A 22,672-nucleotide genomic window follows, 5' to 3' on the forward strand; every position below is an offset into this window, starting at 1 on the left:
GTCCCTAGTCTGCATCTTCCAGTTGAGGCCTCAGACATGACAAGGAAGAGACAAGTGACCCCATGTGCCTTGTCCAAATTCCCTACTCACAGTAAGGCCATAAATGATTATTATGTTGTTAAACCATTAAGTTTGGGGAAATTTGTTTTGTACATTCAAGAGCTAATGCAAGCATATTACAACCTTGGACTGCCCTGTCTTAGTCTCTCTACATCCTAGAAGATTGAGAGGGAAACAATGACATACAAGGCAGCAGGCATTCTGAGGTCCTCAATCACTCACGGTTCATTCATTCATTCATGCATTCCCCATTCTGCACCAGGCCATGTGTTAAATTTGTGGGACAGATAAATGTGTAAGTATGCATCAAAAGGTTTGTGGAAATGAAATTTAAAGGTAAGTTTATTTTGATGAAAAAAAATTTGAGATCATGCATACAAGGGCTCATCAAAAAGTTCATGGAAAATGCGTATTCTGAAAAAACTGTGCATGGACTTCAATTTTTAAAAATATTTATTATTTAGTTAGTTGAAAGAACATCAGAGGGAGGGAAAGAAATAGGGGTGGAGGGAAGAGAAAGAGATATCTTCTATCCTGTTTCAATCCCCAAGTGGCAGCAATAGGCAGGTGCAGGCCAGGCCAAAGCCAGGGGCTTTGAATTCCCATGTAGGTGACAGGGTTCCAAATACCTGGGCCATCTTCCTCTGCTCCCCCAGGCACACTAGCAGGGAGCTGAATCCACAGCAGAGCAGCCAGGACTTGAGCCATCATTCTGATGTCAGCATTGCAGGCAGAGGCTTAACACGCTGCACCACAAAACAGAGTTCAATTTTTTTGAGCCAAAATAAATTTATCTTTTATTCTCAGTTTCCATAAACATTTTCAAATACCCTGTCTTTGCTGCTTTAGCTCCTATACTCTAAGTTGCCATAATATGCTAGAGAAGACAGATACCATCAAATAACTAAATCTACAGGCTGATAAGGGCTTAAAGAATCTTGTAGGTAATACATCAGGACAGTGGATGGAGCAATAATTTTTACGTGAAGGGATTTGGAAAGGCTCCACACAGAAGGTGACACTTGAGTGGGTTCTGCAGGAAATACAGAAGTTCAATATATAGGCAGGTGGAGAGCAGGGATTGTAGGCAGAGGAACTGGGTGCATAAAAGTCTTTGGTGGGAAGGAATATGTGGGGAGTCTGTTGGAGGAATAAGGAAAGTAGCCAAATATTTGACATTTAAAATGCAGAGTTACCTACACACACACACACACACACACACACAGAGAATTATCTCCCACCTGCTGACTCACTCTCCAAATGACAAAATGACTGGAGCTGGGCCGAGCTGAAGCCAGTAGCCTGGAACTTCATCTGGGTCTCCCACGTGGATAGCAGGGGTTCAAGCACTTGGGCCCAGGCACACTAGCAGGGAGTAGATCAGAAGTGGAGCGGTCAGCACTTAAACCAGCAGCCATGTGGCTACAGCCAGTAGCTTAGCCCGCTGAACCACAACGCAGCCCCAGAAAGTAAAATTTAAAGGAGTGCTGCCAGGAAAAGGCACAGTGAAGGTAGGATGGAGCCCTGCTGTGAAGAGCCTTCCACGGTTGTTTTAAGGACGTTACACTTGATTCTATAAGCAACATGGAGCCACAAGAGTATTTTGAGAAAGAGAGTGAATGAGCTGCCTACATCTGTATTTTGGATGGGCCATTTTTCAACCATGTGGAAGCTGGGCAAGATGAGAATGTACAGCCAAGAATTCCAGCATGGAGGCTGTTGTCTCCTAAGAGACCCTGAAGGGAGGGCCAGGGCTGGGGCAGTGTCTGCAGCAAAGGCGAGATCGCACAGAAGGAACAAGGCAGGGAGGCAGCCTCTGCCCATGGTCCGGGTGATGAGCCAGTAGTGGCGCCACTCGGGAGCAGGAGCAGGGAGTGGGAAAGACGATGAGCTCATGTTCAGATCTGTGATGTTTGAGATGTTCGGGTGGGAACAGCCCACGGGCCATCCACGGGTGGCTCAGAGGCTCTGTGGAGAGATCCAGGATGGAGATACAGCATTGGGAGTTGCCACCTTATGGGTATAATCAAAGCTGTGGGAGTGGATGAGATTATTGAGCACAACTCTTTCTCAACCTGAAAATACGTGATGCATACTCTTTGGCAAACACAGATCTAGCCCAGCTGAGAGTCGCTGCACCATCCATGTGTCTCTATGGCCACAGAGGCTGTGCCATGATTGGTAGTCCAAACAACAGACATCTCATTCCCTTATTGAATATTGAGCTATAATATTGAGCCTGCCTTTTCAAGATTTGATGAGTCTATCCCAGAAGGGCATTTTGCTCTCCGCCTCCCTTCCTGATTCCTCTTGAGAGTCTCCAATTTGGGGAGAAGATGTGGGAAATTAGAAGAGTTTGGGAGATGGAGGCTGGAACTATATCAACATGTAAAGGGAGGATTGGGAACGAGTTGTTGAGAGAGGAAGGGGAGAGGGGGTGAGGCCAGAGAGCTGATTCGGAGGGGAAGTCCTGGAGGAAGAGGGTAGCCAGCAGGAGGTCCACTGCACCAGGTATTGCATTAAGGCTGGCGGCGGGGTCATCTGATGCAGGCATGGGAAGATTATGGATGCCCACAAAGGTGCCCACAAAGGTGACTAAACACCAACAGGAGCAGGCTGCATGAGGGTGGAGGTGACGTCCTCACCTTCAGGGGACCTGCCTGCATGATTTGATGCTGTCACCCAACAGTTCTTTCACAATTTGTGTAGCTGATTTCATGTACTCCCAAACGGTCTACATTTCTGCCAGCTAAAATTGTCCCGCCCCTGGGAAGCCCAACAGGTGGTCACCCCTAGCACCACGCCACTGGTTCAGAACACCTTGGAGACACTGCAGAGGCAGAAGTCAGATGGCAGAGGGCTGGGGGGGAAGAGGGAGATGGACAAGCAGCCCAGTGCTTCTCCCTGGGCTGGCTGAGGGCACAGCTCGCGTTCCTGGAAGGAACGTCAGCTCTGCTCCAAACAGAACCCAGACTATCTCCATCTCTCCTTGCCATGGCCGGCAAACTCACACAAAGCCATGGGTTGCACAGCTGGATTTTATCTGCATTTCACTTCCAGGGGATTTTTCTTTTCCAGAAAAGCAAAACAAAAACCACAAAAAAGCAAAACCCTACTTTGAATGTACGAGGCATCTTCCTAGAGTTCATGAAAATGAATATTGTGAAGAAAAGCTATGTGTGAATTAAAAAAAATTTTCGGGACCAAAATAAACATATCTTTTAAGTCCATTTTTTTTCCATGAAATTTTGGTAGTACCATCTTATGTGTTTTGGTATTTTTTTTTTCAGCAAGGATGTTAGATGAACGCCAAAAGAGTGATTTAAATTAAACATACAGTTACCTTCTGTTCCCTGTAGTATCCGGGAACAATTAAGCTTAAGCAAACAAAATTGCCAATGGCCTAAAAATGGAAAATAAATCCCTTTACCTCGCTTAAAGTGGGGTTTGTTGAGAAACCCCTGGGAATTTAGATGTCCCAAGCAACACTCTTGTACTAACGGGAACTTACGGGCTGGGTCTCTTACACATTTTTTCTAAACTACCCAAAATCAGTTACAACCATTTCCCAGATTATCCTGGGTCTTCAATAAGTACATTTGTGTTCCGAGAGGGATGTATTTTGATGAAGAGCAGAAAGTACAATGGGAAAAATGTCAGGAGGAATTAAATCAAGCGGTGACATAATTCCCAAGGGAAGGCAGGCGTCAGCTGCATTCCCCGTTTCTTGCTCTACCTTGGACATCATTCAGAACTCATTGGAAAATAAATATGTATGTGATGGAGAAGTGGGTGGATTCAATAGCTACAATAAGCGAGAGGGAATGAAATGCAAACACACCCTTGGTTGGATTATTAAACTGATTCAAATTCATAATTCACAGCTGTTTTTAAAGCATTGTTTTCCATTGCGTCTTCCTCTTGGTAGGATTAAAGAAAGTAACTTGAAGTTCCCTTTTTTCTGACTTGGACCCTAGTACCCTGTGTACTAGGCCTTCAAAAACTCTGTGTCCAATGCTGAGTGCATTACTAAGACTGAGTGAATCAACGGCCAATGTGTCTAGCTATAGGCAGAGAAATTATGTCAGGGTCAAAGGGACTTGTGGGATTATATAATTTTAAATTGTTGTGCAATTAGAAACAAAACAGAAAACCTTGTGCTCTTACGCCAATCATTATGTAGGCAGGTTCACACCCAGTATTGTATTTAATGCTCTCTGCAGTACTGTGAAGTAAATATTATTATCTCCAGTTCATAGTTAAGGGAACCCAAGCTTAGGAAGATGAAGCAATTGCCCAAAGTCACATATTTGGGAAGCGGTAAAAATGACATTTGGATCTGGATCTTCTTAATCAAGTTCTCTTTCTATCCATGATGATAGACACTGGGAGGTTGGAGGTATGAGTATCCAGTGCAGAACTCTAGGAATATTCTTCGTTCTAGAAAAGTTCCTAGTAGAATTCCATCTTAACTTCCAAGATGCAATCTGAAAAAAAAAAAGGAACAATTCTCTTCTGGTTTGGATCACTTCAATGGATTTTGTTTGAAGCTGTGAAGCAGGTGAGGTTTTAGTGTTTTTTTTTTTTTTTGACAGGCAGAGTGGACAGTGAGAGAGAGAGACAGAGAGAAAGGTCTTCCTTTGCCGTTGGTTCACCCTCCAATGGCCGCCGCGGCTGGCGCGCTGCGGCCGGCGCACCACACTGATCCGATGGCAGGAGCCAGGAGCCAGGAGCCAGGTCCTTTTCCTGGTCTCCCATAGGGTGCAGGGCCCAAGCACCTGGGCCATCCTCCACTGCACTCCCTGGCCACAGCAGAGGGCTGGCCTGGAAGAGGGGCAACCGGGACAGAATCCGGCGCCCCGACCGGGACTAGAACCCGGTGTGCCGGCGCCGCTAGGCGGAGGATTAGCCTAGTGAGCCGCAGCGCCGGCCGGTTTTACGTCTTGACTTGATACACTTGGGTTCCTCTGGCACTTGAGTACTTAAATTTAAGAAGTCAATTTTATTTTGAAATATTCACAAACTTACAGAAGAGTTGCAAGCACAGTAGAAAGAACTTTTTTTCCCCCTGTTGAACTATTTGGAAGTTAAGTTACCAGTCTGATGTTCTGTGAGCCCAAAATACGTAAGTGGGTACTTCCCACAAAGATATTCTCCTGTATAACCACAATGCAAGCATTGGAATCGGGAAATTACTAATCATATAACGTTATTATCTAATTCTCAGACTCTATTCAAGCTTTAGCAATTGTCCCATTGCTTTTGTTGTGTCTCTTCTTTAGTGTGGAGTAATTACTCAATTTCATTATTCTTATGAGCTTGACACTTTTGGAAATTCTAGACCAGCTATTTCCAAGACCCTCCCCTGCCCCCCTTGGAGTTTGTCTGCTGTTTCTCACCGCATTGTTCTGCTTGTGCCTGTATGGCAGAGCACCACAGGAGCAATGCTGTTCTCACTCTGTCCCATCACGCAGGGTGAATTCCAGCTGGTCCCTCTATGAATGGTGTTTACTCTGATTGCTTCTGAAAGTGGTGTTGCTGGACTTCTTCACTGGAAACTTACACTCTTTTATCCCTTTGTCATGTTGCAAAAAAGATGCTTTGAAGCTATGCAAATCCTCCATTCTTTGTCAAACTTTTGCGTTTTTAAGTTGGTTATCAGTTTGGATTTATAGAGTGAAAATCCATGGCGTTCACTGTTTCTTTTGGTGTCTGAAGTGCACCAGACCTGGTCAGTGGAGTCCTCCTAACGTGTCCCCACCATTCTCTGAATCCATCCTTGCTCTCCCACACAAGATGCCCCAGGCTCAGCTTGTCCTTTCTCCAAGGAGCCCTGATTATTCTGAGTGTAGAACGTTATTTGGAAGTCAAGACTTGAAGTCTCAATGTGCTCATTGTTGTGGGGGTGTCATGGTCCCCTTACTCTTTGTGTGGACAGGACCAGGAAGCACACAGATGCACACGCGCACACATAGGCTTACATTTGTGTTAAGCTCCATAGCTACCTGTGTATATATTGAAAGTAACATGTTCACACTCACATTTCCAACTCCGGATTAGCATGATGGGATTCAGGCTAGCTTTTTCCTTCTGCACATTTGTGACTCCCGCAGTGAAGCACCTTACTGCCATTTTCTAAGACATATTTTCTTCTTGATGTCTCTCCCGAGTACATCCTATCTTCTCTCTCTGCCCCATCCCTGTGCTCTCTGTAGAAATCTACTTCACTCCAACTCTGCCACTCCTGCCCCATGTGGGTGCTTGCCTCCCCTTTCTTGGCCTTTAACTCTCTCTCTCTGGGTCGTTCCCCCATGGGCACCTTTTTCACCTTGCTGAAGCTCTGATGCTCCAGTCTTTTATTTTATTTATTTGAGAGGTGGAACAATGGTGGAGGTAGGGGTGGGGTGCCGGATGACAGAGATCTTCCATCTGCTAGTTCATTCCCCAAATGGCCACAACAGCCAAGGCTGGGCCAAGCCAAAGCCAGGAGCCAGGAATTCCATCCAGGGCTCCAACATGGGTGATCGGTGCCCAAGCACTAATGCCATTTTCTACTGCTTTCTCAGGCATATTAAGAGGGAGCTGGGTCTGAAATGGAGCAGCTGGGATTGCAATTGGTGCTCCAATACGGGAGACTGGTGTCACAGGCCACTGCTCCACAACGTCAGCCCCTGATGCTATTCTCTTTTAAAGCATTTTTTTGATGCCCCACTTTTTTTTCTTTCAGATTTATTTATTTATTTGAAAGAGTTACACAGAGAAGGAGAGGCAGAGAGAGAGAGAGAGAGAGAGAGAGAGAGAGAAGTCTCCCATCCACTGGTTCACTCCCTAATTGGCTGCAATGGCTGGAGCTGCGCCAATTTGAAGCCAGGAGCCAGGAGCCAGGAGCTTCTTCCGGGTCTCCCATGAGGGTGCAGGGGCCCAAAGACTTGGGCCATCTTCTACTGCTTTCCCAGGCTACAGCAGAGAGCTGGATCGGAAGTGGAACAGCCGGGACTTGAACTAGCGCCCATATGAGATGCTGGCACTGCAGGCAGCAGCTTTACCCGCTATGCCACAGCACCGGCCCCAGATGCCCTACTCTTAACCACTGTGACTTTCTCATCCCCAGAATAGACCTTGCTTCGTTCCAGCTGAATTGTGTTAGGACTGAATTCTTTAGAAAGGAAAGGGCAGAAAACCGAAAAGAAGGAAAGTGGGACAGGAAGAGTCGAGGGAAAAAGCAGGTGCCTATCATTTTGGTTTGGGGAGACCCTATTAACACTAAAAGATTTTTTAAAAAAAATGATTTATTTTATTTATCTGAAGGAGAGAGAGAGAGAGAGAGAGAGAGAGAGAGAATTTTCCATTTTCTGGTTTACTCCCCAAATGGCCACAATGGTTGGGATTGAGCCAGGCTAAAGCCAGGAGCCTGGAACTCCATCAGGGTCTCCCACATGGTGGCAGAGACCCAAACACTTGGGTCATCCTCCCTGGCATATCAAGGAGATGAATTGGAAGTGGAGCAGCCAGGATTTGAACCAACGCACCGATATGGGATGGCAGCATCATAGGTGGTGGCCTAACCTGCTGTGCCACAACACCAGCCCCAAGACGATTTTCTTTCTTTGTAGAGAATATAACTCCTGTGTTAAGCCTGCAATAATTGGAGTTATTCTTGATTGTGCTGGATATCTTGGCTTGGAACTAGGAATCATTTTCCGTTCACTTTTATGGCACTTTCTCTATCACAGGGCTTAGAAAACTAAAAACTACGTTTCCCCGACTCCCTTGCAGTTAGAGTTTTGGCAGCAAATTAGATTCCACCAATGCAATGAACTCCCAGGAGGCTTGGATGTTGGAAATGTATTGGAAGCCAGAGTGTTGTTCTCATTGCTGCTGGCAAGCGAGGCAGCAGACGCACGCGTGCCTGTGGCCTGACTCAGATTTACGGCACGTAAGGCAGTCACTGGCTTCTTGAACATGAGAGGCACTGGTGGCGGCTTTGGAGTAGCAGCAGCAGCGGCCACAGCCTTCTGAAGACGTCTGAATCGGAGCTTTGAAGGTGTGCACCGAGCCAGTGGCTCCCTCGAGAGGTCCCTGCAGCCTGTTCCTTGTATGAAACCTCCTCTGTTTAACATACCTACAGGGACTCCCACTTCCTGCCCTGATGCCTAGATGACACACTGACTCTACAGAGAGGAGGATTAGATAATAGGAAAGTGATCTTAACTTCTGCAAGGGTGTTGCTGTTTGTTATTTACGTTAGAACTTGTTTGGTACTCATTATCAGTTATGTGCTAAACTCGACTCACAGATATTAATAAAGGTAACCAACAGGCACATTTTGGTCTCAAGGCACTGATAGACTAGAAGAAGGAAGTAGAGAAAAAATTAATAATGGACAACTAAATCTAAAATAAAGCAGATGGAGATAAGTGTTATCAAAGTAGCATACACAGAACATTCTTCACTTGTCACGGAGTAAAGTCTAAGCTCCATGCATATGGCACTGATGGTCTCCCAGGCTGCCCTTCCTCGTTGGCACAGCTAACCGCTGCTAAGCTGTCACTCCGGATGCCCAGCCAGCTCAGCTTCTGGCCCCTTTCCAAACTCGTGCACCTGAAATGCGCTTCCTATACCCTTTCTGCCCAGAGAACTCCCACGCATTCCTCAGGAGCAAGCATCGTCTGCTCCATAAAGGCATCACACAGACACAGAATTCATCTCTTGCTCTTGAATTTCTGTGTGACTGGGGAAACCAAAGGCCTATTAATGGCACATCACCCTCCTTTCTTCAACATCTTAGCTTGCTGATCGTTTTAGAGAATGTGGCCTCTGAAAGGAGAAATTATGCCACTAAAATCCACACCTCTGTTCCCCAAGGGAACTGCTTTATTATTGCAAGGTACTTAAATAAAATAAAACTTTCAAAGAATAATCCTTTATAAGATGATTTCACATATGCATCCATTCTCACCATAACTCTGATTCCCGAGAGTCTCTATCTACCCCTGCAATGTTTCCCTTGGGGCTCAAGGTCTCTATGATCTTCCAGAAAAATCCAGCTGAGCGCTGGACAAACAGAGGAAGAACTGTGAAGGTACATTTCTCCCTGTGAAGAGGGATCCATTCTGACTTCTACATTAATTCATACACGGCACTCTCTTGCTGCGTGTTAGGTCCTGAGGGTGTTTAGCATTGCCAATACTGTTACGGCATATTTATGGAGTATTCCATGTTTGGAAAATAGTTTACAATGATTTGTTAACAAGCAAAAGCTGAGAATGTTTCAGCAATGGTTGATTCACTTTGCAAAGCATTTGCAACAATATACAATATTTATGGGATTGCAAAATCTTGTTAAATGAATGAAGTTCCATTTTTCCTAGTTGGATTCGACCAACATTTATTGAGTGTTGACTAAGTGCTATGCACCATGCTAAGATTCCACTGAATGAATGAACCTTCACCAAGCAGCTACTGTGCCAGTCATTGGGTAAGTATTCCATTGAGTAAATAAACATCTGGCAAGGATCTCTGTCGACCCAGGTACAAATGCTAGGATCGAATTGAATGGATAGCATCTTATAATGCATGCATAATGTGCCAGATACTACATGTGCATTCCATCAAATGAATACATATTTATTAAGCACTGTCTATGTATTATGCATCAAACCAGGCACTTTAACACACATGATTCCAGTTAATCCTCAAGGTATTATTATTCTTATTTGAAAAAAAAAAAAGATTTAGTGATTTATTTGAAACACAGAGTGACAGAAAAGGGCGGAGGGAGAGAGAAGGAGAGCACTCCCATTTTCTGGTTCACTCTCCAAATGTGATACCAGCTAGGACTGGGCCAGGCCAAAGCCACAAGCTAGGAACTCCATCCAGGTCTCTCACATGGGTGGCAGGGACCCAAGTATTTAAACCATCATCTTCTACCTTCCCAGGTGCATTAGCAAGAAACTAGACCAGAAACTGAGGAGCCAGAACTCTATCTGGCAGTTCAATGAGGGAGTTGGCACTCCAAGCAGCAGCTTAACCCATAGAGCCACAACACCTGCCCCTTCCCGCCTACTCCCACCCCTGGCTTTCTTTTCTTGAGAAAGTTGTAGATAATTGCTAAGTTAGTTCACAAGGCTATGGAGGCAATTTCATCATAGTTACTAAAACCATGTAATGCTCTTGATCCAAATCATATACAAGAATGGCACTGCCTGGAAAAGACCAAAGAACTGTTCCCCTGGATGAAACCCCTGCTGTTTCAGTCCCCTTCTTATTCAGGCGGTTAATGAGTCCACAAATGCTCACTGGAGGCCTAGCGCAGGCCTGGCCCTGTCTAAGGGCAGGATGTCCGAGGAGACTCAGGCAAGTTTTAGAGGTGTGGCCTTAGATCCTTCATCCAGAAATAGAACAGCTGTCTAGGAGGGTATTACGACGTCCACTTTTTACTACGTTCTTAACATTCAGCTTCTCAGATTACAGAAAAATTTTGACTCTGTGCTGCTCTCTCTAATGTAATCTACCATCTTTATATCTATCATCTCTCTCATCTACATAAATGCTTAAAAATGCTTTTTCTGACTCATTCTTTCCCCTCATCTCTTAAGCCTACAAAGACAAGCACTCTTAATCTAATTTTACAGATGAGGAAACCAAGGCTCTTGGAGACTGGGCAATCTGTTTGAAGATCGCAACAGCTGAGAAAATGTGGAACCAGGATTCACTCTCAGGTCTGTCTCACTCGAGGGGCCTCCTGTCCTCTTCACACTCTGTTGGAGCTATAAGGCACGGGATGGTCACATGCGTTAAATGCTCACGAAGACGTAGGTTCTAGCAATAGAATGGAAGAGTGGGTGTAGGATAGGACTGGCTTCTCGGGTGTGTTTCCTCTCGGTTTGCACTGAAAGTGGCCTTCAGGTTTGGATTTGAAATGGGAAGGAAGTCTACCTCCTCCAGTGAAGATTAAAGAAAAGCTATGAGGCTTGGCAACATGGCTGATATCCTGGCAACCATTCATCTGGGCTCAACAGGGAGGAATGATGGCCTGGAGCCGCGGGGCATGAGAAGAGCCAGTCTGGCTCCCTGTGCACCACCAGTTCTTTCTACGTCAACTTTGGCTCCTGTTGGCACCTGGGTTTCTTTCATCTACAACATAAGAGAGAGGATAATTTGTTCAGTGGTTGCCTTGGAGGTTAAACAAGAAATGTAGGTGAATGCATTGGGCTGAGACATGTTTAGATGAAGGCTAATGAAGCAGACTTTTAGGGAAGCCACGTATGAGGCACTGGCAGTGTCCTGGGGTTGAGTGGTATGTAATGTGCAGCCAGCGCCTGTTCCGGATGGTGTTCTGGAAAAAACAGATGTGATAATGGCAGCCAGAACAGGCTCTAGTGGAAGGAGTGACCACCTAGAGACGGGCTGGAGAATCAGCCATAGAGGCCTCCAAGGGGTGTTGTGGGAGTGGTGGGATGGGCTGAGAGGAACGGGGAAGCCTGTCTGGACAGGGCGGCCATGCAATCGTCTCTCTAGTCCCAAAGCTGCTGCCATCCAGAGCCCCTTGCCTCTGCTTGACCTTGTTCTTGGAAGAGTAGCACTGTGGTAAGTGGTGGTGTGAAAAATATCTGGGTGACTAACAAATCAGTTCATCAAAAACCACTTAAGACAGCAAGGCAAGGCCTTTGCTGCTGTGTTCCCATAGAGAATGGGCACCACATGTGACCCCGTTCCAGCTTTCAACCCTTTGACCCAGCTCTTCTCCCTGCTGCTGGAGTCACAGTTTCCACATCTTTCCGGAAGCTTCTGGAACTTGATGACCATACTGTTTGCATCATCAGGGAGATGAATCACAGGTATGAAGACCCTCAGACCTCCCAGTTCTCAAGGGAATACTGTGATGAAGTCTCATTAGGAGCCTAAAGTTATCACAGCCTAGCAGAAGGACTTGGGGCTCATGTTCTCAATAACTCTATAGGAAACTTGTGGAGACGTGTGCCTGCTGGTCAAGTCAGCTTGAGAAGGCTGAGCAGAGACTTGGGGTCGCATGCAGGGCACCTAGAGAGAAATCAGCATGGTGGCCTTTGCCCGTGACTCTAAGAGAACTGCTCATCCGCTTGTTCACACTGGAGGGGAGTCCTGGTGAGCACTACAGGTGGAGTCTGTCTGGACTAGCAGTCTTTCCTCCTAGTACCGAGACTGGCTCTTTGACTTAGGACTTAATCATGATGACAGGGAGTTTTGCTGAGAATGACTGGGTGACTGAGGCCACATTCTGTCACGATAATGAAAAAGATGATGACGTCACAGACAATACAGAGTACTGATAGGAGTGTGAACACAGACTCAGTCAATCAATCCATCAAGCACAAGGGCTGGCCATTAGGCAGTGTTGCTAGGCCCTTCCTCCTCTGTCCTCCAGGTGCTGGATCCTGCCTCGTGTGGACAAGGAGGCAGCCCTGATTCCATGCTGACTCTTCCTCCAGGGCCCTCTGGCATGTTCCCTTCCCTCTGATCCTAGCGGTGGATCCTGAGACACATGGTTCTTGCCCGAGTCATTATTACTAATCATAATCATAGATGGTCCTTACTCTGAAGAGCTGATTCAGAGGAGATGAAAGGGGTTTGTCTTTATCACTTGATTTGTGTGGAAGCTGAATTTCTCCTCCACTGTGCCCTCTAAAATACTGTTGTGTCCTCTGTAAAAGACCATGCATGTGAGCCGGCGCTGCCGGCGCTGCGGCTCACTAGGCTAATCCTCCGCCTTGAGGCGCTGGCACAAGGGTTCTAGTCCCGGTCGGGGCGCTGGATTCTGTCCCGGTTGCCCCTCTTCCAGGCCAGCTCTCTGCTGTGGCCCGGAGTGCAGTGGAGGATGGCCCAAGTGCTTGGGCCCTGCACCCCATGGGAGACCAGGAGGAAGCACCTGGCGCCTGGCTTCTGATCAGCGTGGTGCGCCGGCCGCAGCGCGCCGGCTGTGGTGGCCATTGGAGGGTGAACCAACGGCAAAAAGGAAGACCTTTCTCTCTGTCTCTCTCACTCTCACTGTCCACTCTGCCTGTCAAAACAAACAAACAAACAAACAAACAAACAAAAAAAACCATGCATGTGGAGAGCTGCTTTTTTCTAACTTTAACACAGCGGCCTACAATCACTCTGGAAATATGCATCCTATAAGAGGGTCGCCATTCTTTGTGGTAACCTCAGAGTCTCAATGGGCCAGAGGACTCACTCACTCCCTGATGAGATGTGGGCAGAATACCTTGGCAACTCCATCATGTTGCTCAGTATTTGACATCAGGACTTCAAATTAACTGAGGTTACGGCTATTTATTTGAAGCTGGTCCTCCAAGATTATCTGGGCTGCCATGGCATGTGGGAGCCTCTTAATATCTATTAATTTCTTTTCCTTGTTTTTCCTACTGGGTTGAGTCCATTAGCAATGGACAGGGAGATATTTGCTTCTGTCTCTTATTGAAGTGACTAGATTAGAAACAGATTTGTGCCAATATTGACCTTCAATCCTCCAACCTCAGGTCCTTGGACAACGACCTTGATGGCAATGAAAGTGTCATGCAGGAGAAAAGTCGCCATCCCTATGAGCTCAGGAGTCAGAGGTAGGCAAGTGCTCAGGCTAGGAAGACCCTCAGCTCGCCAGCCCCTCCTTGCTAGAGCTGGCGCACGCACAGGAGTGATGGATACCCACGTGGTGGGGAGAAAGCTTGGAGATCTGAAGTCCTCAGCACTTCCTGTTCACCTTTTTGAAGATCTAGTCTGAAGACAGGATTTGATCCCCGACCATAATAACACTTGTTTCTTTGAGAGTCTCTTCTTGGGTGCTCTGTAAGCATTGCACTGTTCACTAACATTCGGAGGTAAGAATGCTTATTTCTGTGTTTCAGATGGGGAAACTGAGGCTCAGGAACACCTTGCCCCGTGTCATACAGTTCATAAGTGGTTAACTTGGCATGTGAACACAGGGTGTGTCCTCATCTCTATGCGCAGTCCTTGTAATGGAAACTGATCCAGGAAGCAATGAAGCCAATTGCGTCCAGTCAAAGGGAAGAGTGTCTGCTCAGTAGACGCCTGGGTATGCTGGCTGAGTGCCACGAGGATATGGCTTCTCCTTGGTGACCATGACAATCTCAAGAAAGTACTTCACAGCAGAAATGCTTTTGCTGTGACTCACCCTGTTACTGTCTGTGGAGAGTTTATAGCCAAGGAGCTATAGGGAGTCATGTATGGCTCCTTCCTTTTTATGCCCCAGCAATTCTGTTAAGCAATGGCCTCCTAGTAACATATGGAGTTGGTGGAAAGTCATGTGACCCACATGAATTAGCACTCAGATAAAATTCAGCTGTTTATGGGATCATGTAGACTGATTTACTAATACCGCCATAAATTTGGGTGCAAGCTTTTTGGAAAAAATAATGTCAAAGGTACATTTTTTTTTGAGAGGCAGAGATATGGGGGTGGGGATGGGGGAAGGAGAGCTTGCATCTGCTAATTCACTCTCCAAAGGTTCTCATAGCCAATAGCTATGCATCACAGTGCCGGCCTCCAACCCAGGTATTCTAATATGGGATGTGGGCATCTTACTGCTAGGCTAAACACCTGTCATATAAGAGCTACACTATTAATTCCCCCTCATCATTGATTTGAAAGCTAGAAGTCCAGGTTCCTGATAAAGGGAGCTCCTGGTTGTCCATCATCTGGCCTTTGCCTGTCTTAACTTCAGCCTCATCCTTGGTTTCTTAGGTCAATGCACGCTCCCTTGGATGGAGGCAATATTCTGGTATTTCCAGAAACAGCCATGCTGATTCCGACATTTGCACTTGTTGGTCTTCCCCCCTTAAAGTTCCCTTCCTCACTTTGCCTCCTTGCCTAGTCCCTGCACATCTTGCAAGTCTCAGCTCCAAGGCTGTCCAGCCTGGGGAGACTTCCCTGACATCCCTAGTCAGACTTTGGTTCTTCTTTTTTTGTGACCCTCTCAAAACATCTTGTAAAATATACAGAGACTAATATCCAGTTGTTTGGGAATTACCATTCTTTTATCCTTTCCCACTGAGCCTGTCTTGTTTCCTGAACACTTGTCAGATGGTCTGACTCACAGTCAATGTTCTGTTAACCTTCGGGACACTAACCACAGGGCATATTAGCACTTTGGTCAAGGGCCATGGGGCAGGAGAAGAGATGGAAGTGGATTGATTTGGAGGGAAGGAGCACACCAGCCTTGATGATTCTCCTTTGCTGTGAGACACAGTGGTTCCCAGGGTCAGGGTCAAGCTGAGCAGAATTCACACTGGGCAATGCACTCTTGATTCACACTCATGGCACTTCCAGGGAGGAGACCTTGTACAGATTCTGGATCTCAGGTTTTGGTGATGGGATAAGGAGTCAAGTCATGTCTTTCAGGGGTATCCATCTCCTGTCCCTGCAGGAGAAATACATCAAGGCTTTACGGGACAGCAGGGACCTTTTGAATGAATTCAAATAAATATTAATTACAATTTTGAAGATAATTGTAGATTCACACGCAGTTGAGAGAAATGATAGAGAGATTTGTAAAGTGGTATCACACAGAGAAGATAATATCCCTGATCTCTCTGTATCCATGGAGGAAAAGACTACTTTCTCAACTACCTAGCAGAATCACCTTGTGGAGCCCAGTGCCAGGCACTGGGCAGGCGCAAGGAAACTGGAGTCTAGGTGGACTCAGTCTCTGCCCCCGAGGGCCCACAGTGTAGTGTGGGAGATAAGCAATTGAAGTAACAATTACAGTGTTAAATGCCATAGTGCAGACTCTCTCTGTGTGTGTGGGTGATTGATGGGGACACCATGGATTCTCATAGGCTATAATGAAGGCTACAATTGGGCAGTCAGGACAGGGCTAAGGACAGTGTCACTTGATGAGCGACTATACACACATCAGTCTTGAGAACACATCCTCCAGTAGCAGAAGGAAGGCTGTGGAATTGCTGGGTTGGGACCAAAGCAGCAAAAAGGCTGTCACTCCCTGTGTGTCTGTGCCCATGGGAAGCAGCGTGCAGGTGGAGGAGTGGAGGGCGTTGAGGCTGCTCGTGGAGCCTGGCTGGATTGCTTGGATGTGTTCTTGGTAGTAGCTGGAAAGGGGTTGATCTGCTGGATTTGGGTATTGAAAATCATCCTCTGCCAATATGAGCTTCAGGTGGGAGTTTGCACTGTCTCCTTGTAGAGGGAAAAGAGCTATTTGTGGCCTGGACTCTGCACTTTCCTGGGCATTCTTAGTCCCAACATCTGGCCCAGTTCACTCGGCTCTACAGCTGATAACTGGACCAGTCTAAGCAGAGCCACCAACCGTTCATCATGGCACATCACAGTGCCTGTTGGCTTGTCCCTTGGGCAATGGGGTCTGATACAGGAGGAACCCGCTGTGGGGCGGGCAACAGAGGAGCCCCTGCTGCCTCTCAGTCTGGAATTGCAGTCCCCTTCCTGGAATCTGTGGGCTTCACTGCCTGTGTGGTCCCAGGCTCCCGTTCTCATCTCCTTGTCCCCATCTGGAAGACTGGGACAACAGTATGTAACTTCTTGGCTTGCTGCAAGGATGATTAAAAATGTGTGGAGGTTGGCCGGCGCCACAGCTCACTAGGCTAATCCTCCGCCTTGCGGCGCCGGCACACCGGGTTCTAGTCCCGGTCAGGGCGCCGGATTCTGTCCCGGTTGCCCCTCTTCCAGGCCAGCTCTCTGCTGTGGCCAGGGAGTGCAGTGGAGGATGGCCCAAGTGCTTGGGCCCTGCACCCCATGGGAGACCAGGATAAGTACCTGGCTCCTGCCATCGGATCAGCGCGGTGCGCTGGCCGCAGCGCGCCGGCCGCGGTGGCCATTGGAGGATGAACCAATGGCAAAAGGAAGACCTTTCTCTCTGTCTCTCTCTCTCTCACTGTCCACTCTGCCTGTAAAAAAAAAATGTGTGGAGGCACTGGGGAAGACAGAGGGAAGGCTTTCTCCCATGTTCTTCAGTCTGGAAGTGGGATTCCCGCACTGCGGACAGATAAGATCTGCTGGAGGCAAGAGGAAATAAGTGCATGTTGTCCATAAGCGCTTTCTCTTTCTTTGGGATCAAGGACGGCTTGTGGTCCAGGTTGGCCATGGTCACTGCCAGGAAAGCATCTTCAGTCACCTGTCCAAGTTCTCTTGCTTGTAGAATGGAGCTCTTTGGTCCATCTCTCATAAGAAGGTTTTGGGAATAGCACTAGACACAGAATACATGCTCACTGAATATTTGATGCTTGAATAGAGAAAAAGATCTCAAGCAGACGAGGCTTTTCAGCTGCAGAGAGCTTACCAAATTCTCAGAAGCTGCCAGTGAAGAGTCTAGAACAAAAGACTGAGAGCTCGACTGGCAAGGGCTCCAGCTGTAGGTCCAGTATTTACAGCACCTCCCTCTGTGAGCTGTGGTTTTCTCGTCTGACACGTGGGGCTTAACCCTCTGTCTTGCCAGATCGCTCGCCTGCAATGTGAAGAAGAAATAAGGTCACGTGTTTAAGAGAGCAGGGTGGCCAGGGCGTTAGCACCCTGGAGGTGAGAGGCCCTTCACTTTGGCTTCTGTCATGTCCCTACATAAGCTGCCGCTCCACGCGTGAGATGAGATGACCAGGGGCACACAGGCTCTCCTTCACGAGACACAAAGTACAAAGCCTTGGCTTACGGTCTCTCTGGGATGGTCAGGCAGCTGTTGGGAGGCACAATCAAAGGTTTGCAGCTGCAGCGTTGGGCCACAAACAGACAGCAGCTGCACAGTTGGGGGCAACCGCCTTTGGGAACTAGGAAGACTTGCTAGTTGCTGGGGTGGGCAGGTGGGCGGCTGGCGGGGAGGGGAGACTTCTATTAAGAGCCATTCTTGACTTAAATACCAACCCACCCTGCTCTCTAACTATAAAGCAACCAGACACCATGGTTCCAAACACCATCTTTTTTGACCACCTCATCTCATTTACTGATTTTTTTTTCATGGATACAAATTGTGGAAATTCACTTTCATCACCCAGAAATGACAAGGGTCCCAAAGAGGCTGTAGCCTTAGAGTCAGGTGCAGCCAGGAACCTAGAAGGCTACAGGAACAATCCGGTGTCCTTGTGAGTTCGGAAATGAGGCCGAGTGGAGGGAAGAGGTCAAGTAATGAACCATTCATTCATTCATTCATTTGTTCATTCACTCATGAGTTCATCTAAGTAGCATTCACAGAGCACTGGCTATGTGCTGGGCTCCACTCTGTGCTGGGAATAGCAAGCCCCAGAGCAGAGTTCCTGTCTGGGAGGAGATGACATAGTGGGAACCACACAGGAAGGGGGTATTGGCAAGACAGGATGAGAAACGCATTAACCAAGGTACGCTCTGGGTTGGCAGGTACTGGAGGTTGACTCCAGTAACTCTGCAAAGCCATCATCGACAGTTGGAAGAGGCAGGGAACTTGGAAGTGGCGCAGAGGACCAGCAGGGGTTCATCAGGAAACCTACTGCTCCTTGCCGAGGGAACAGCAGGTGCAGGCTTGCAGAGCTGCAGTGTCCTCTAAAAGCCGCTGGAAGACCATAAGCAAAGGAACAGGTGAAGCTAACTCAGAACAGTCAGTCTGCAACCCAGAAAAATCACTGAGAGATGAGAAAACGGGAGGTGGGGGCAGAGCGAACCCTGCTAGCTGAGGTCAGGAAATCAGCAGATAAGCCCCACGTCCCAGGGCCTCGGCAGAGTGCAACAGCTATAATGGTTTATGTTTAACTTGTTCTGTGCTGCCAGGCGCCTGATTTAGATTAATTGACTGACTCTTCACTGGAACCCTATAAAGCCAGGGGCTACCTGCTCAAGGCCGCCTCATTGGCACATGGATGATTTGAGTCTCAAATACACATGAACGTGGTGTTGAAAGCCATGCTTTCAAGTTTAAGAACTGGAGCACTGGAGTACAGAGTACAGATGGGTGCACAGGGCCGCCCATGTCTCAGGTCTGTCCTTGACGACTTGCTTGGCAGTCTCTCCCAAGCCTTATGGCTTTCTGCAAAGTGCCTCTTGTTCCCATCACATTCTGTCTTTTTCCTGAAGCGTTGCCCCCCCTCCCCCCATCAAGCCTGGCAGCACCGTGCCCTTGCTCACTGGGTTCCTTGGGCTATGAGGGCATCCCCATATCTTTGCTGCTGATTGGAAGCCCACATCTGTGTTGCTAATACAGTCTCTCCCATGGCCCCTCTAGCTGCTGAATTTCCCCCACTTCACACACACTTCTTTGTGGTTTGCTAAGTCAGTCCTGCTCCATGCAAGCTGACAAGGGGTAATCGGAACTGAGCACTGCCTTAGCATTAAATAGCGAGGGCCAGTTCCCCCTCCAGTCCCCACTGTGGGCCAGCTTTCCATGCTGGGCCCTTCACAGTGTAGAGCAGAGCTGGGGGGACCCTGTTGAAGAACCCTGGCCACATCAGATGGGCTCTGTCCTGAGGATGACTTTGACTATCGGGCTTGAGTTCGTACATAGCAATGTGACCCAAGCGCAAAGGCGCGGCCTTACTGCATGCTGTGACGCCAAGTCACAGATTCGACAGTCACCTGTGCAGCGTTCACTAAGCGGCAGGGATGGCACTTAGTGCTTGCAAATTCTCACTCCTTGGAAACACCCAGAGATCCTGTGAGGGTGGCAGCATTGCCATCCCCACCATGCAGAGTGGGCAACCTGCCAAGGGGAGGTGGAGGCACAGGGACGTTTAGAAACCAGACCTCCGTCACACAGGTAGAGAGACAGAACCGGAAGTGAAACCCAAACCCTGGAGCTCCTCACTCCCACTTCGGCTGGCTTGAAGCTGCTCTCTGCAGGAGGCCAAGTGCTCCCTGGCTGGTGCTCCCCCTCGCTCAGACTCCCCTAAGTCTGTGGCGTTGTCGGTTCATTCACTCGGTGTAGACAGTACACAGAATTCCAACTCGACTGGCTGACCTAATCTTCTCTCTGCTTCTCCCAAGAGGCTTTGGACAAGTTAACTGTGTCTCCTGAAGCCTTGATCCCCAACCTGCGGTCCAGCTGTCTCTGCTGGCCACTCAGGGTAACTGTGAGACATGCATGAGGCTATGGGTGTTGTGAGTTTTAGGGGAGGAATGGCCCCCTTTGATCAGGGGCCACCTCTGTGCTAAGCCCTACCCCAGCACTTTGTAGGCCCCAGGACTCCCTAACCAGACCCCCATGGCCTCCCTACCACAGGGTGTCATTGTGCTGAGTGGCTCCTCGGGCCCTGTTAAAGGGCCAGCCCTTTTGTTACATTGGGAGGGTGATGGCCTAGGAATGCCTTTCTCACTCCTTTGGTGTTGGGCACCTGGGCCCTGAGAGACTTGGGAAGCCCAAAGACATTTTTCTAGGCCTGTAGCTTGATCCCAGTTAATGCTTCTGTGGTGGGATGATGTAAGCTCTTAGTTTGTCTTTATCTCCCTGGATTTTCTTCTTTCCCTTTCTCTTTCATTTGCCTTCATCCAAGGTTTATCCAGGAGGCTCATGACTGGAGGTTTGTGGCCAAGCTAAATGTTGAAAAACCAAACCCCTGTGGGGGTCAGGCAGGTAAAATGCAAGCGCGTGCACACACACACACACACACACACAAGCAAAATGGCGGAGGAAGCAGGTGGGTACAATCTCTGTAAGTAATGGCTGAGTCAGACACACTGAGGCAGGTGAGCAGCCAGCCCGCAGCTCTGGACCCCGCAGTGCCAGCATCACGCAGGTCCCTCTCAGGTGTGAGATTGCAATGGTGGTGTTAGGGGGTGTCCACCCCTCCCACGCCCCCACCCGACCTGCCGAGGTTCTGGAAAGGCTACTGGGTGCGAGGGCTTCTAAGTTCCTTTTCCAAATAGTTTGGGTAGACTCAGAGGGAGAGGTGCTGCCCTGAACACAACAATTCCCCAGGGACCGTGTGCTGGCCGCATCCTCTACCCATGAATGGTAGTTTGAAAGTGCCAGCCTGGGGCTGGTGTTGTGGCACAGTGGGTTAAGCTGTGATAACAGCATCCCATATGAGCACCCATTCTAGTCCCAGCTGCTCTACTTTCGATCCAACTCCCTGCTAATGAACCCGGGAAAGCGGTGGAAGATGGTCCAAGTGGCTGGATCCTTGCACCCACATGGGAGAAACACATGGAGTTCCAGGCTCCTGGCTTCAGTCTGGCCCAGCCCTGGCCATTGCAGCCATTTGGGGAGTGACCTAGCACATGGCTGATCTCTGTGTCTCCATCTCTCTTTATAACTCTGTCTTTGAAATAAAACAAAGAAATCTAAAATAAAGAAATAAATAAAAGCGCCACCTAGGAAGACAATTCAAGGGCTCCTGCAACCCCCCAAAGCTTGTTTTTCAGCCTTGGATTTTAGGAGCTGTTCTGGAATCCTTCCTGTAAGCTGCCCTCCACCCCCACGGTTCTGTGCCTAACCCAGACTATTGGTTGATGTTACTTGTGACCAGAGAAGCTTAGTCATCCACTGACAGCCCTTGTCAACATTCTCCTGCTATCCCTACTCCATTTCTCTCTTCCTCCGGCCCCAAATTACCAACAGATTCATTTGATAGCATTGATAGAGCTTTTGATTCCCAGAACAACACTCTGACTCCAGACTCCTACTGGTGGTCAGGGTCCCAGTAGAGCTGTATAGGCTGTATCCCATAGGAGGCCACTGGATCAAGGTGGTGAGAAACCAAATGGCCTCACCTGGAGGAAAAGAGCCTTTCAGAACATTTGCACAGGGTGTGGACGTTTGACTTTGTGGTTAGGAGCCTGCTTAAGACTCCTGCATCCCACACCTGATTACCTGGTTCGAGTCCTGGCTCTGGCTCCTGACTCCACCTCCCTTCCTGTTCCTGCAGACCTTGGGAGGCAGTAGCAGATCACGGCTCAAGTAATTGGGTTTCTGCCACCCATGTGGGAGATCTGGATTGAGTTCCCAGTCCCTGGTTTTGGTCTTGAACCAGCCCTGGCTGTTGTGGCCATTTGTGGGGGTTGGGGGAGGTGAAACCAGTATCTGGGAGCCCCCTCTGCCTCTCGAATACATATATCTTAAGAATTAATTGAGATGTGTGCACAAAAACACCATGCTAGGAATAGCGCTGGGGTGGGGTGCAGGAGGTGAGGAGGGAATGGCTGCCCTCTGGATCTCATTGGTACTGTGTGTGTCCAGCAGTTAAAGTGGCCCCTCCTGGATCTGGGGTGTTATGTGCTCATCCTATGCCACCTCTCCTCTGACCAGGGTCACCATCCAAGGTAGCATGAAAAACTTGGAAATGAAACATTAAAAACGTAACACTTTTACAGAACATTATTATTTCCGAAACGTTTTCTCATGCGTTGCTTTGTACTTCCTTTCACCCCTTTGCATGTACGCTTTGTGTCATAATTGCTTTGGCTTCTTTACAGATGAGAAAACTGGTATCAGGGAGATTTTATTTGGGAAAAGGAAGCAAAGAGTGATGGAAGGACCCGGGCTTTGGGATCAAAGAGACATTTTGGTTTGTTTTCAGCTTCACTGTCATTCATTCATTCATTCCACAGGTTTTTGTTGGTTGTTACCATTTTTTTTTTTGTAAGCTACAAATGGTGCAAAGCAGGATTCCCGTGGTGGGCATGTGATTTGTGCAGT

General features: G+C 48.0%; 1 long non-coding RNA gene across 1 annotated transcript; it reads left to right on the forward strand.

The window, feature by feature from the left end:
* The first annotated feature begins 9,430 nt into the window (after nucleotides 1-9,430).
* On the forward strand, nucleotides 9,431-15,067 carry LOC127493381 (uncharacterized). Its single transcript, XR_011385275.2, has 3 exons — nucleotides 9,431-9,538; nucleotides 10,695-10,781; nucleotides 13,944-15,067. It is a non-coding gene; the product is annotated as an uncharacterized LOC127493381 (long non-coding RNA).
* Nucleotides 15,068-22,672: the final 7,605 nt, after the last annotated feature.

The sequence above is a fragment of the Oryctolagus cuniculus genome, chromosome 1 (genome assembly GCF_051225735.1).
Source record: "Oryctolagus cuniculus isolate XC-2025 breed Fujian yellow rabbit chromosome 1, ASM5122573v1, whole genome shotgun sequence".
Lineage (NCBI taxonomy): Eukaryota > Metazoa > Chordata > Mammalia > Lagomorpha > Leporidae > Oryctolagus > Oryctolagus cuniculus.